The following is a 15,086-nucleotide window of genomic DNA, read 5'->3' on the forward strand; positions in this document are numbered from 1 at the left end:
ATAAAATAATGACAGTAGATTAGTATAATACAGAAAATGACTAAAGAAATTCATATCTTTGAATTAGATCAATATTTTAAGGTAAATAAAAGGAAATAAACTTTTAACTTCAAGATTTAGAAAAGGAATACTAAAACTCATTTGAGGAAAACTAAGAAAATTGTTAACTAATAATCAGAAAAATACATTCCATCAAACAAAAGCAAAGAAGTAACAGATATGAGTCTGCGGTGGTTTTGGTGGTGGGTGCAGGATCTTCGGTCTGGTAAAACCAATCAAAAGGCATAAAGCAAACAGAGGAAAACGTGGCAATACCTATTGAGTATATCTTTTTCTATTTATCTAGATATATATTACATGGGTAGGTATTATTCTGTCCACTGGTATATACATATAAAGTATTTAGTACTAAAAATGAAAAGAATTAAATAAAAGTTTATAAATAAAATTAATTTAAAAAAATATTAAATAAAAGAGGACATGTTCTAAAACAATAAGAGTACCAAAACCTGCCTAAAAAGAAAGATAAACTGAAAAGAATGACAACATTGGGCACAACAGAAAAAGAAACTGAATAATTGCTTGTAAAATTAGTCCTTTGCTTAAATGGCTTTATAAGCAATAGCAACTGAGTATTTAAAGCAGGGATAACTCCTGCTTTCCATCACTTCTTTAATACAAAATGTTTATTTCACTTTTTTATTTCATTCTGAAAATAGGTATTACACCAAAATCTTACTGATATATTGAACTAGATTTAAAAATACTTAATAAAATGTTAGTAAATTAAAACTACTAGTATACAGGGGGGAGAGTATAGCCCAGTTGTAGAGTGTGTGCTTAGCACACACAAGGTCCTAGGTTCGATCCCCAGTACCTCCATTAAAAATACATAAATAAATAAACCTAAGAATACCCCTCCCCAAAAAATGTATTTAAAAAAATTTTTTAACTACTGGTATATCAAAATAATAAAACAAGATATGAGGTCAGTCAGCCTGGCTAAAACTTGGGATCACTGTTCATACTAGTTTTGTGAACTTATGACTTAGTCTTAACGAGTCTTCACATGTAAAATATTAATAGTACTGACTTAATAGAACTGTGGTGAGGATTTAAAAAGATAATACATATATACATAGAACTTAGTGACATTTATTGAGCATATATGGGTAAACATTCAATAAACGTAATTTTTTATTGTTCGCTTTTCAACAGATTTGAGGAATGCAAAAAAGATTTCATACTAAATGTGTACTAATACATTTCATTGCATTAACCAGTCAAAGAATAAACTTTAAGATCATCCTGATATAGCCTAAAACAGCAATGATAAAATTTAATGTGTTCTTCATCAAACACTGAGTCCAAAATGAGAGATGTACAAGAGGAATTTTATAATTTGAAAATTTACTCATGAAATAAAGATAGAAAAATGCTTATTAATCACCTTTTATTTGAAAATAAATTAAGTGAGCATTCCAGTACCGCTCTTCTAAGCAATTATCTTAAAGCAACAAAAAGAATGTACACATTCCAATCTCAGCTATATAGAGACAGCTAAGCCTCAAATCTCAAGATGTGTCAAAGGACAGCTAAAGTCAGGAGACAAAAAAAGAAATTACACAGAGAATGAAAAGAGCAAGTTCCTGGCCTCAAATAGCCAATGGCTTAAAGCACTCTTGTGAAGGTACATGTTGGTGCAACCCTTGAGTCCCTGGTCTACACCTATTCAAAGGGCATGTGGTCTGGTAGCAGACGCTTCCCCAGATGAGGCTCCAATCAGCCAGCCAGAGGAAGCAGCATATGCACAGAAACTCATCACATGAACAAACCACATATTCAGAAATTCGTCTACATCTTCGGAAACAGAGAAAATAATGTTTCATTCTGAACCACCTCTCCACTTCTTGGTCCTGATGAAACTACTCCCAAATGTAAATCACTGCTAGAGAGAGAAAGAGAGCAAGTTGACCAAACATTATTAGCCCCGGAAGTATCAGATCCAAGTTCTAGAGGGATGTTCACCAAATATTTGAAAAAAAATTAATTACAATGGTATTTAAATTTCTCCAGAAAATGGAAAAAGAGTCCCTAAACAATTTTAATGAAATGAACAAAACCTTGATACCAAAAGTTCAGAAATAACAAAGTGAGTCTATATACCAAACTTATTTATAAATGTCATCTTAAAACCTTAATATATTAGCCAACAGAAGCCAGCAATACATTCAAATAATTATGCACTGTGACTAAGTGGAGTTTACTCCAGGAATGCACGTATAGTTTAACCTCAAAATACTTATTAAAATATACAACATATCTAAAAAGAACATTTATGTTTCTCTTCACAGATGTGGATATATTTGATAAAATTCAAAATCATTTCCTAATAGAAAGATGAATTAAATAAATAGCTACTTCCTAACATCATAAGTCAACATCTCACATGATCAGAAAGCTCTTGAAGCATTCTTAGTTAAAATCAGGAATAAGACAAAGGTGACCATAGCCAGCATTATTATTTAACATTGTTCTGGAGGATTCAAACTGCAATTAGAAAACACAAAAACTAAAGACACACACACACACACACAAAAAAAAAACCTGGAAAGGAGTTAAAATTACCATTATTTGTAGAGGATATTATTGCAAACAATGAGATAAGCAAATTAACTGGAAAACAATTACAAACAGTAAGAGAATCCAATAAAGAGGCAATAGATAAAAGTAATACAAGAAATCAATAGTCTTCATTACTATACAAACAACTTAGAACTTAGAATGGAGGAAAAAAATCCCATTTGAGATAGCAACTCCTCCCTTCCTTTAAAAACAGATAATATCTAGATGAACTACATAAGAAGTATGCAGGATCTATACAAAGCAAATTTAAGCAGTCTTAAGAGCTGTAAAAGAGGACTTCAACTAGCTTAAAAGGATGTCATGCTCTTGGATGCGAAGATTCAATTCCTTCTAAAGTAATCTATAAATTTGACCAAACCCTAAAACAAAAACAAAGCAAAACTCACTGAACTTGAGAGGAGACTAGAAAAAAAAAAATCACTCCAAAATTTAAATGGAAAAAAGAGGCAAAAATATCCAGGAAGTGTTTGAAAAAGAAAAGTAGTAACGGTTACTATAGTATATGAAAGCATATCTAACAAGTAAAATAATGAAAGCACTATAGTACTGGCAAATGACTAGATACAGGAAGTTTCATAGCACTCTATGCTCTATGTGTTAATTACTAAAGAATGTTCACTGAAATTCCCAGATGCTATTTGAACAATTAGTAATTATTCAGATAAAGAATATGCTCAAGGTTGGCAAGGGTTTAGAGCAATAGGAAATCTCATATACTGGGAAAAACTGATAGACTAATTTCTTATTACCTATCTAACACTTTAAATATATTTATATAGTTGTAGAGTAATTTCTTATTACCTATCTAACACTTTAAATACATTAATACAGTTGAATCTCTTGTACTTCTATTTGTACTTAAACAAAAGGTGTTTAAGAACTAAATAGACATGTATACCAATGTACTGAAATATTCACCACACCATTATTTAAAATGGCAACAGTTTGATCCAATCAAAATATTCAACAATAGGAAACATGTAAAATGAATTTTAACATGTAGAGTATTTTGCAGTTAAATTTATGTAAGTTACTGAATATAAATAATAAAAAGACAGAAATTTAACTCAAAAATGTATGAAGAAGTGAACAAGCAATTTGTAAACAGGAAACCACAGATGGGTAACCAGAACATAAAGACTTTCTCAAATTCACTGGCTTTAGAATGACGTATCAGATTATATCCATCAGATTTCAAAAAGTTTAAGAAGTTGGATTACATCTAGATTTAATCTAGGGAAATGAGATCCTCGAGCATTGTTTCTGGGAGGCTTAACTGATATCAGGTGGTCAAAAACTGGCATCACCTGTAGAAATTCAATCTGCATATGCTTTTGGATGGAGAAATCACACTCCAAGGATCGAGCTCAGAGAAATTTTTACTCAGTTCCGTAAGGGAACATGTTCAAGGATGTCCCTCACAGCATTGTTGCTGACTATGATATCTTCATAGCATTGTTTATAACTCCAAAGTTTCTACCAAATGAGGAATGGAAAAATAAAGTGCAACAGATGATCATTATGGATATATAATGCAGTTAAAGACAGAATTATATACATATAAAGAGAGAGAGAAAGAAGTAGGTCTTAAAGTATAGTAAACAAAATAACTAGAAATGAGCCTGGTCTTGAGCAAATTATAATTTCAATGATTTGGAAAACATATTTTTAAAATCTTATTTTATAACATTTATTTCACAAGACTATTCACATGTCTAGGGTCATATATCAGACATAAGAGGATGTCTATGTGAATTTAGGGAGCAGTGGGATGGTTTATGAGTGCAGATCAGTAATGAGAGGTTCCGTAAATTCTGAAAGTGATTATGTGCCCTGAATGCTCTACACTAGAGGCTTAAGCAAAATTGGAAAAATCATGATACAGAAGATGATTTAATGTCATTAGAATGTGTATAATATAAGTGATTTTAAAAATCAAAATATGAAACACAATATATGGATTATCTCAATTTTGTTATTTAAGTATATAAATATCCTGCCCCTTATCAAAGTTACACCTAGAAATTTTAGTTTCTGTAGATGATTTTTCAACTTCGATACATATTGAGATAATGACAGAACTGAGTACAAATAACAAAAAAAGAGTACAAAGGGACTGGAAAAGAACCTCTCGTTTCCAATCCTAGGTCTCTGGTCTATGAGCTATGTGATCAGACCTATAATTTTAAAACTCAGTCTTGCATCTGAAAACTGGGTACAGCAATGTTTTCACTACACCTCAGGATGGTTTTAAGGATTATTCAACTCAGCACAAGTGGAACTATTTATAACCCATAAAGCTAAGAGTATATGGGTCCACAATTTTTTATCTCAAACATTTGGGGTTGGACATGCTTCAGAATTCAGAATTTTTCTGTTTTAGAGACACAACATGTAGAAATATATGTTACATGTCATCCCAAGTAGGGGCAAGGGAGCTATCCTGTACTTCTATTTTTCTTCAGTGAAATATTCATCTTCTCACTAAGAGGAAAACATATGTCACTAGCCCCGGGTCAGTTCAGGGGTTGTTGACAAATTAGTTCAAGCCACATCAGGTTTTGCCAAGTCAATTACAAAACCCTGTGATTTCCAGAACTTTCTTTGGTATTAGAATTGCAGATAAGCAGGTCAAGACTTACAATCTTATTGTCTTGTCTATGTGAAATCAGAAAGGAATAACAGCATTCTTACATAAATTTATCTAGCTAGAAACCTAGATTTTTCAACAAAACTGGAAATAGAGTTCATTTCAGGACTGGAAGTTGGCGAAGTGGACTGGGCAAAAGTTGGAGGTGAAAAATACAGCAGGTGATATAGGGCACACAGCTGAGTAGGGAGGCATGAAAACCTTGATAAGGAAGCTTGATGGCCTTAAAGTTGAGACCAGGAAAATGTGGGGTGAAAATAAGTAAGAAGACTGTGCTAAGGGGGATTTTCAGAGTTCCAAGCCTTGGGTGAGTGTAAAACTCAAGGAAGCAGGTTCTAGGCTTGCCACTCTAACCGCGGTTCCCTGGCTCTCCCAGCCATGCTCAGTAGTGCATTTATCCTCCCAGAAGTGAGCCCTGGCTTCTCCATTGAGCACTGCTGTCAACTGTCACAGCTGCCAAGCCAACAGATGGTGTGGGCCTGTGGCACCAGCAGTTTCCACATGTAAAAATAGTCATTTAGATGTTTTCTGTGTACACTTATTTCCTCATTAATCTTCTAAGCACAGCTGCAAGTGGATAATTTCCGTGTGAACACAGGGGCACTTTGACCACCTTGATTCACATACTTTCAGACCACCTGACATGTCCCCAGTACTGTGCTGCAAGTGGAGGTCAGTAAAGAACACAGGACAAAGTTCCTCTCGTATTTGTCCTATTATTTAGTGATCCTGTGTTTTACCTCACCAACTATATTTAAAGCTTTCTGAGAGAGGATGCTAAACTTATTTTACCCCAGAGAACACAGGGCATCACCTGTCACATAAGAGTTAGGGAATGTTTCTACAGTGGTGGGAAAAGGGGAGGTTGGCTAAAGGGTACAAACTTTCACCTGTAAGATGAAGAAAGGGCAAGAATCTAATCTATAGTGTGTGACTATAGTTGATAACACTGTACTGTGTAACTGAAAATTGCTAAGTAGAGCTTAAATGTTCTCACCAAAGTGTGTGTATTTTATTCATACAAATACATGGAAATACCTTTTATTCATACAAAATATGTATGCATATTCATACAAATATATATAATACTTCCATCACCATACATATTCATACAAAGATATATAACACATCACTATCTGTATATAATGGATGTGTTAACTAGATGGGAGAGGAATCCTTTCAATATGTGGACATACATCAAATCATCACAATGTGCATGTTAAGTATCTCACATTTTCTGTCAATTATACCTCAATAAAGCTGAAAAAAGTTTTAAAAATCTTAAATTGATTTTAAATCAAAATTCATTTGTAAGAAGTGCCCACATTCCATCCAAAAAAAAGGCACACACACAAACATGACAGAAACAAAAGCGAAAGCTGAAAAAATGACTCTACAATTGTACAGCCCAATGTAAATGGTTATTGAGTTGCTCACTACTTTTGTTTGGTAATAACTATTAAGAAGAACAAGGGAAAGCTATGAATCTATTACTTTGTATCTTGAGGCTAGCAAGTCTCAAATTAGAATCTAAGCTGCAAATGACTCCCTTCTCCAATTCATCTGTAAAGTTCTGATCAAATTAATCTCACTCAAGTACATATCCAATTTCTCCAGCTTAGAACAATAAACAGTTTCTATTACCTATGCAAAAATATTCTTACCGTACTGCCCTCCCAAGGTAGGAGAGAGAGCCATCTCTCATTTCTGTTCTGGGTGATCCCTGGGCCCCACCTAACAGGTCGCTGTTCACTCCTTCACCTGCAGCTGCCACCCCTTCCTGTGCACGCCATCAGGGAGCACAGTATTGCTTCTGCCTATGCTAGTTCCTGCCGCCTTGGAGGTCTCCACTCCACCAGCTCTATGTAAGCAAATGACCCAGCCCTGGACAATCATAGAACCCCTCTGCCTAGCAATAAGCATTGGCTTAGTGACTCAGGAAGGATCTTCTCCAGGGGATTTTTTTTTTTAATTCAAGTATAGTAGACTCACAATATATTAGCTACAGCTGAACAAGACAATGATTCAATACTTTTATACATTATACTCCGAAGTTATTAGGAAACAGTGGCTGTATTTCTCGTGCTATAAAATAGATCTTAGTCGCTTATCAATTTTATACAGATTAGTTTGTATCTTCTAATCCCGACCCCTATCTGGACCTTCCCCATTTCCCTCTTCCCACTGTTAACCATCATTTGTTCTCTGTATCTGTTTCTTATATTTACTAGTTTTAAATTTTTTTTAGATTCCACGTGTAAGATAGAACAGAGCACTTGTCTCTCTCTGACTTATTTCACTTAGCATAGTACCTCCTAGATTCCCCCACACTGTGACATCATGGTCTCCGTGCTCAATTTTCCTTGCTTTCAATACAGGCATCTGCATTACTAGATATTGCTATCCCTGACAGCATGGATCATACTCAGCACTGTATACAGCGACTATGGCAGTGCCTGCCAAGAGGAGGCTTGCACCATAAATATGAAGAAAATGACTAAGTGATGTCACACTGGTCATAACCATGAGCTGTCCAACTACGTCATTCTCTCTCTGATACGGCCATTAAGGGACAGTTTGTGCCTTTGGTTTCTAGGTCAATTTCAGAGATTAAAAACACACTCAAATATCCTTTAATTGCTTTTTTTTAGCTTTTTATTTTGAGATCACTGAAGATTCACGTACAGTTATCTAACACAAAAAGATCTCATGTACCTCTCACCCAGTTTCCCTCCCAATGGTAACATTTCACAGCTAATCCTGCAGCCAGGAAATTGATGTGTACAAAATCCATCAACTTTACACAGATTTTTCTAGCTTCATGTGTCTCATTACATGCATGTGTGTGTGTGTGTGTGTGTGTGTGTGTGTGTGTATTTAGTTCGATGCAGTTTTAGCACAGGCGTAGATTCATGCAGCCATCACTTCACTCAAGATACAGAGAGCAGTCCTATCACAAGGATCCTTTGTTCTACCTTTTTAAAGACACATCCACCCCTTCTACCAGAGAACTTAGGGATAAAATAAGAAGAGTATGTTAATAAAAACCAAATATTGTACTGTTCAGTAAAGCACTGAAAGTATCACGAAGTAGTTGTTGGAACAATGAACGTTAAGTAGTGGTATAAGGAAATTAGGTTTGATATGGTTAAGATAAATCCTACAAACAAAAACAAACACAGGACTCCAACCATAGTTACCACATCACATTTCCCCAGATCTTGTCCTTTGACAAGAGATCAGAGACTCATATTCCAGCACCCTCTGGAAGAGGAAGGTTTGTTTACTCATACAAGCACCTCAATTGTAACACTCCAAACAAAGTCACTATCATTATATGCAAACGCATATACTCCTGCCTCCTAATTTCCTGTTTCCATTATTGAAATCACTATCCAAACACTTGCCCCAGCCAGAAAACTTTGCATCATCTCTCACCATCCCCGTTCAAAGATTTAATAAGTCCCACATATTCAAATTCAAGGTCATCAACTGTTGATCTACAACACATATTTTGCCCGGAACTGTGTGTATGTGTTGATGTTTTGTTTGACTCAGAGTGTTAGCCGGCACAGCCTTCCAAAGTTTAAAATTCAAGAAATTCTGTGTACAAGTTTGGGTTCCCCACTTTCCCTGCAAGAAAAGTCAGATTTGACAGCCCTCAGCCTGCATTCCTACAAAAGAATAACTAGCTTAGAAGTGAGCATGGCTGCCCTCTTCAGATGGGGCAAGACTGTGCCATTTACCGCAGCCCCCTCCTCTCCCTACCATCTCCTACCTAGATTGCTTTACACACTTACACTGTCTCCCTGGAGGGAGACACTGAGGCCCCTGTGAGAATGTATTCCTTTTCTTCTTTTTCTTCCTTGTTGCCACCATCTCTAAGTCATCTCCCCGTGTGCGGCAGTGCCCCCATTCTGCACGTCTCTCACACAGCCACCAGCAGTCTGTTCTTGCACTTCCATCAAGGCACCTTTTCTGTAAAGCCTTCTCCAAGCAGATGTTACCTGTTTCTTTGGGTTCCCCAAACACTTTTAAAATGCTTTTTGCCCCCTCTTGGGAAAAGCTTTGGCCCACTCAAGTTTACAAAAATATTTCCTACTAGAAATTTTAAAGTTTTTGCTTTGACGTTTAGGTCTATGATCCATCTCAACTTTATTTTTTAATTGTATATTTTCCAATTATGGAGTAAGAGTCTTGTTTCACTTAATCACTATATGAGTATGATTTTATATCAAAAATACCCATTTTCATGGATAAAGACTGATGAGTTTGAGATCTGATTATCAGATACTGATGTAAACACCCTCATAATCAAGATATCGAACACTTCCATTATCCCAAAGTTTCCCTTTGCAGGCGATCCTGCCCAAAAGCTATTTAATACACTTGATCCAGTGTTCCAGCCATTTACTGTGAAAGAGGAAATCTACCGTTTATTTAATCATTGCCAGAAGCAGGACACTCCTAAAACATTACATTCCTATCTTTATTACAGTATTTATCACATTGTTTTAAAATTACTGTTTTACTTTCTGCCTATTTCATTGTCACTGGACCTCATGAGGGGATGAACAGTGCACTAGAACCTCTAATTTTTGAAGCATTGTTGGTGTTGAATTGATATCTGCAATTACATAAAAGATGAATAACACAAGCATCTACTCTTCCAAAACTGTCTCCAGTTGTCCATGGTTAGATTTGATTAATATTCTCATCCTTTCTCATTAAAATCAAATAATTTATGAATAGTCTAATGAAGCAGGGGCAACCTTTGCTAAGCAAGATGTGTAAATTCCCACAATACTAATTCACCCAGTCTCTTACACCATTCCAAAAGGCAGGTCAGGGCCACTTTCTATACTGAATATCAAAATGAGCAAAACTAAGTTGTCCTCAATTTCACAGCTCAAAAGTCCTTCTGCTAATTTTTAAAATGTATTCCTCCTTTTTTTTTTATTTTGCATGAACTTCCAAAATGCTTTTAGAGAAAATATATAGGAAAAAAATAAGATACCCAAAACCCTAAGAATTCAAAACTTCACTTCTTGCTGTGTATGTATGTTTATATATCACTTCTAAGTTACATATAATTGCATAGATACACATAATGTATAGCCACAAAATTTCATTAAACAAAAATTAGTTCATTAAAAATAAAGCTAAAGCCTTCCTCCTGTCCTGCATGCTCCTCTCAGGTGTGCCAAGAGAAGGGTTCAGCTGGAGCCGGGACTGGGAAAGAGGTGGTTTGGCAGAAGAAGATAAATGTAGGCAGGTGGCTGGCAGAGAGGGATGCTACCCAGCTGGCAGTGTTTGAATGGACAGGTGTGTAGGTCTGGCTGCCATCACCAGAGCTTGTTGGCTCTTGGCCAAAAAACTGGGTGGAATTTTAATACCAGAAGATGCCAATCCAGGATGTGAGCTAAAGACATAGATACCTGGGTGAGGGCCAGACATGGACTCTGCCAAATAGGTAGGCTGCAGAAGGAGCAGGTCCAGGGTGGTCTGAACAAAAGGAAAGTGGGCAAAATCTTACTCATGAAGAGCAGTTACAGGGGTATTATCTTGATGCCTGGGGAAATGGGGAGATCGCATCACGGCACACTGGAAAGTGTACAGGACTTTAACAAACCTGAGTTCAAGCAACAGCTTCACCAGCTTCTACTTGGTAGGGTATTACTTCTTTTAAAAGCATTTTCTTAACTATTCAATGACAGGGTAAAAGAGCACTACTTCTTAAGGTTGCAGTAGAAGTTTAGTGACAAATTATGCACAAATGTTTTATGAACGATATAATGTTTGCAAACAAATATTAGGTGTTGTTATATGGCACAGTCAAAAGTAACTGTTAAAAAAATAGAGGTTCTAGAAGAAATAGACAATTTGACAATAATTGCTAGAGACTTCAATGTCAATTTTCAATAACAGAATTACTAGACACAAGATCAGCAAGGGAATAGATCTGAATAACAGTACTAATTAGACATCCACAGAACACTCCTCCCAACAAAAAAAAAATACACATTCTTCTCAAGCGTACATGGCACAGAGTATTGACCACAGGGCATAAAATTAGTTTAAAAGGCTCAGTAAGAGCCCTTTCTGAGATCATGCAAAAAACATTCTCCAACTGCAATGTGATGATGTGAGCCATCAGTAACAGAAGAAAATTTGGAAAATTCACAATCATGTGATAAGTAACATATTCCCTAAATGACCAGAGCATCAGAAAAGAAATTACAATGAGATTTAGAAAATATTTTTACATGAATGCCCATCAAAACGTGATTTAAAAACAAAAACAAAAACCATGCTTGCATAGATTTATAGCTGTAAAACCCACATTAAAAAAGGTGACATCTTGACATGATGCCACATACAGAAAACCCTAAAGTCTCCACCAAGAACAGTACTAGAATAAATGAATTCAGTACAGTTGCAGAATATAAGAATATACAGAGATCTGTTGCTTTTCCATACAATAATAATCAACTATCGAGAAGAGAAACCAAGAGAAAAACCTCATTTAAAAATCACATCGAAAAGAATAAAATACCTAGGAATAAAGTTAATCCTAACCAAGGATTTTCAAGACCTATACTCTGAAAACTATAAAGCACTGGTGAAGGAAACTGATGATGATACTAAGAAATGGAAAGATATCCCTTGTTCATGGATTGCAGAAATATTGTTTAAATGTCCACACCACCCAGAGCAATCTACAGATTTAATGCAACCCCTATGAAAATACCCATGACATTCTCCACAATACTGGAACAAATTCAGTATTTTGATAGACTGCACCCCATTTATAGTTATTACAAAATAATGGCTATATTTTCCTGTGCTGTACAATATATCCTTGCTGCTTAGCTGTTTTATACATAGTAATCTGTATCTCTTAATCTCCTAACCCATCTTGCCCCTTAAAACCGAAAACATTGTAAATCAACTATACTTCAATAAAAGAAATAAGCTGAAAGAGCTGACAGAAAGAAAAAGAAAGATGATTGATCCTAGCTGCTATGAATAATGCTGAAATGAACATGGTAGTGCATATATCTCAAGATAGCCAAGACATGGAGCTAATTAAATGGTTGCTATCGACAGTCGAATGGATAAAGAAATGTGGTATGTGAATACAATAAGATACTCCAAGCCTTAAAAATGAAAAATTTGCCACACTAAACAATATGGATGAAGCTTGAGGCATTAAGCTAAGCGAAATAAGCCAGTAACAGGACAGAACCGCATGATTCCACTTGTATGAGGTATCTAAAATAGCCAATCTCATAGAAATGGAATGTGGAATGGTGTCTTATTCTTTAAAGAAGACATGATATCCTCCTACTTGTAACTCAAAAGTAAGATACTTGTACATAATATCTATGGCACATAGATGGTTAGACATTATCCTAAGAGAGCAGGTTCTATGTGATTAAAGCTCTGGTTCAAAATTTAAGCAAATTAAGCTTAATACCATATAACTAAATCGTCCAAGTACTCTCAATTCCGGCCAAGTAAATGTTACTGTTTTATTTAAGCAAACCATTACAAACATTATAAAATTTTAAAACACACTCTAAATGATCCAAAGGTCAAAGAAGAAATAACAAAAATTATAAAATATTTTAACTAAATGAAACCACAACATCTTAAAGTTTGTGGATGTGAGTAAAATGATGCTTAAAGGGAAATTTATAGCATTGAATGGTTATACTTAAAAAGGGTTTCAAATCACTGATCTAGACTTCTATTTGAGAAACTGGAGAAGACAATTATACTTGAATTGAGCAGAAGGAAGGAAATAATAAAGAGAAGAAACAAATGAAGTTAAAGACAGAAAAACCAGAGATCAGTAATACCAAAAATATAAATAAAATTGATAGTTTTTAGTCATACTGGTCAAGGAAATAAAGCAGATAAGATTACTAATGCCAAGGATGAAAGAGAAGACATAACTACAGATATTAAAAGGATAATTAGGGACTCATGAATTCTCAGGTTAACAGTATCACATATTTGGAAGTATGTGGCGTGACTGCAAATTTCAAACACTACTGACAGGAACAGAAAATAACATTATCTTTGGAACAGTTTGCATTTTGTTTTTATAAGAAGCTAGCAATTACCATGACCCAATAATCTCACTCCTAGGTATTTAACCAAGAGAAATAAAACACAGACATCTGCACAAAGACTTAGATGCAGATGTTCACAGATGTTTGATAATGGCTCAAAATAAGAAAACATCAAGATGTCCATCAACTGGTAGAAAAATAAACTGTAGTCCATATGTGTTATGGACTACTACTCAGCAATAAAAAGAAACACTACTGAAACATGCAACAACATGGATAATTCTCAAAGCATTATGCTGAGTGAAATAAGCTAGACACAGGACTCCATATTGCATGATTCTACTGATACGAAAATTGAGAAAAGGCCAAACCAGAGTGACAGATCAGGTGTTGCAAGAGGCCCTGATGGGGATAAGGAACTAACTTTCAACTGGCCCAGGAGAGCTTTTTGAGATTACATGTTGTTTTGTGTTTTTATTGTAGTGGTAATTATTTAACTATATTAAATGATCAAATCTCTATTGTACATGTAATGGTAATTTTAGTGTTTGTAAATTACACCTCCATAAAGCTGATTTTTAAAACCATCACAGGAACTGGGTTTCTTCAAATGGGGTATACATTTAAAAGGAAGAAAAAAGTCTGGAAAAAAAAAAGGAGTGAAAAATCATTAAACATGCATAAATAGTGAAAGACTGTTCTCTGAGCATACCAAAAAGTTAATAAAAGAAGACTAAAGATTCATTGTCATACTGAAAAGCCTGTTTTCTGCTAAATTCCATGATCTTAAGTGAAATACAGTACTCTTTTGGAAAATACTGACATTATGGATTATAAAGGATTTACTTCAAAATTACAAAGAAAAAGACATCTTTGAAACATTGAAACACTTAGCCAATTCATTCAATTAGTCTGTCAGTGACGTTGCTGGAATCTTCACATCAATAATGGCCAGGTGAGGAAGGGCAACTTGGAATAATATTCTGGCATCGTAGGAATGTTGACTGTACAATATTTTAATAAAGCTGCAGAGTACAGAACTACGTCTGGATGCTTTTCCTATCACTGTTAGTAAAACCAGGTGCTAATTAATCAATATTTATGCCACGATGACTGTAAAAGCTGTGGTAACTGGAAGTAGGGTAGAGTTGGAAATACACAAACACATGCAAAAATATCCAGTATGCAGTTGGCACTCACCAAATGTTCAAAGAATTGAATTAAATCCAGTCAATAAGATAAGACACATATATATTTTAATGTAAGAATTTGAGTTAGGTCAGAAAATCTTTTCCAGTATAAGCAGGATTCAAGCTGGTCTTGAACTCAGGCTCTTAAAATAGGTAAACAGAAGTGAAGTCAGAGGAGGAAGGTGAGTCAACACTCACGAGGGAATTGCCATCACATGGTCAGGGTACAACAGCATCTTAAACTCTTCTCATTTACACAATGAGTGATGCCTTAATTTGGCCTTGAGTAGAAGGACACAGGAGCCTTCAGGATTCTCCATCCTTCTTCTTGCTTAAGATGCAACTACAGACAAGCTGGGAGCCACTCCTGGTCCTTTCCCCTTAGCCATCCCCTTCATTCTGGAATCCTGAGTATTACAGTCACCCTCAGAATTCTCACTCAGAAAGGAGGCTCACAGTAGGGAGCCTTTAAAAAAAAATCCAAGAACCCTATCCACTATAGCCCTTGCATCTTACATG

This window comes from Vicugna pacos, chromosome 3 (genome assembly GCF_048564905.1).
Source record: "Vicugna pacos chromosome 3, VicPac4, whole genome shotgun sequence".
In the NCBI taxonomy this organism is placed as follows: Eukaryota; Metazoa; Chordata; class Mammalia; order Artiodactyla; family Camelidae; genus Vicugna; species Vicugna pacos.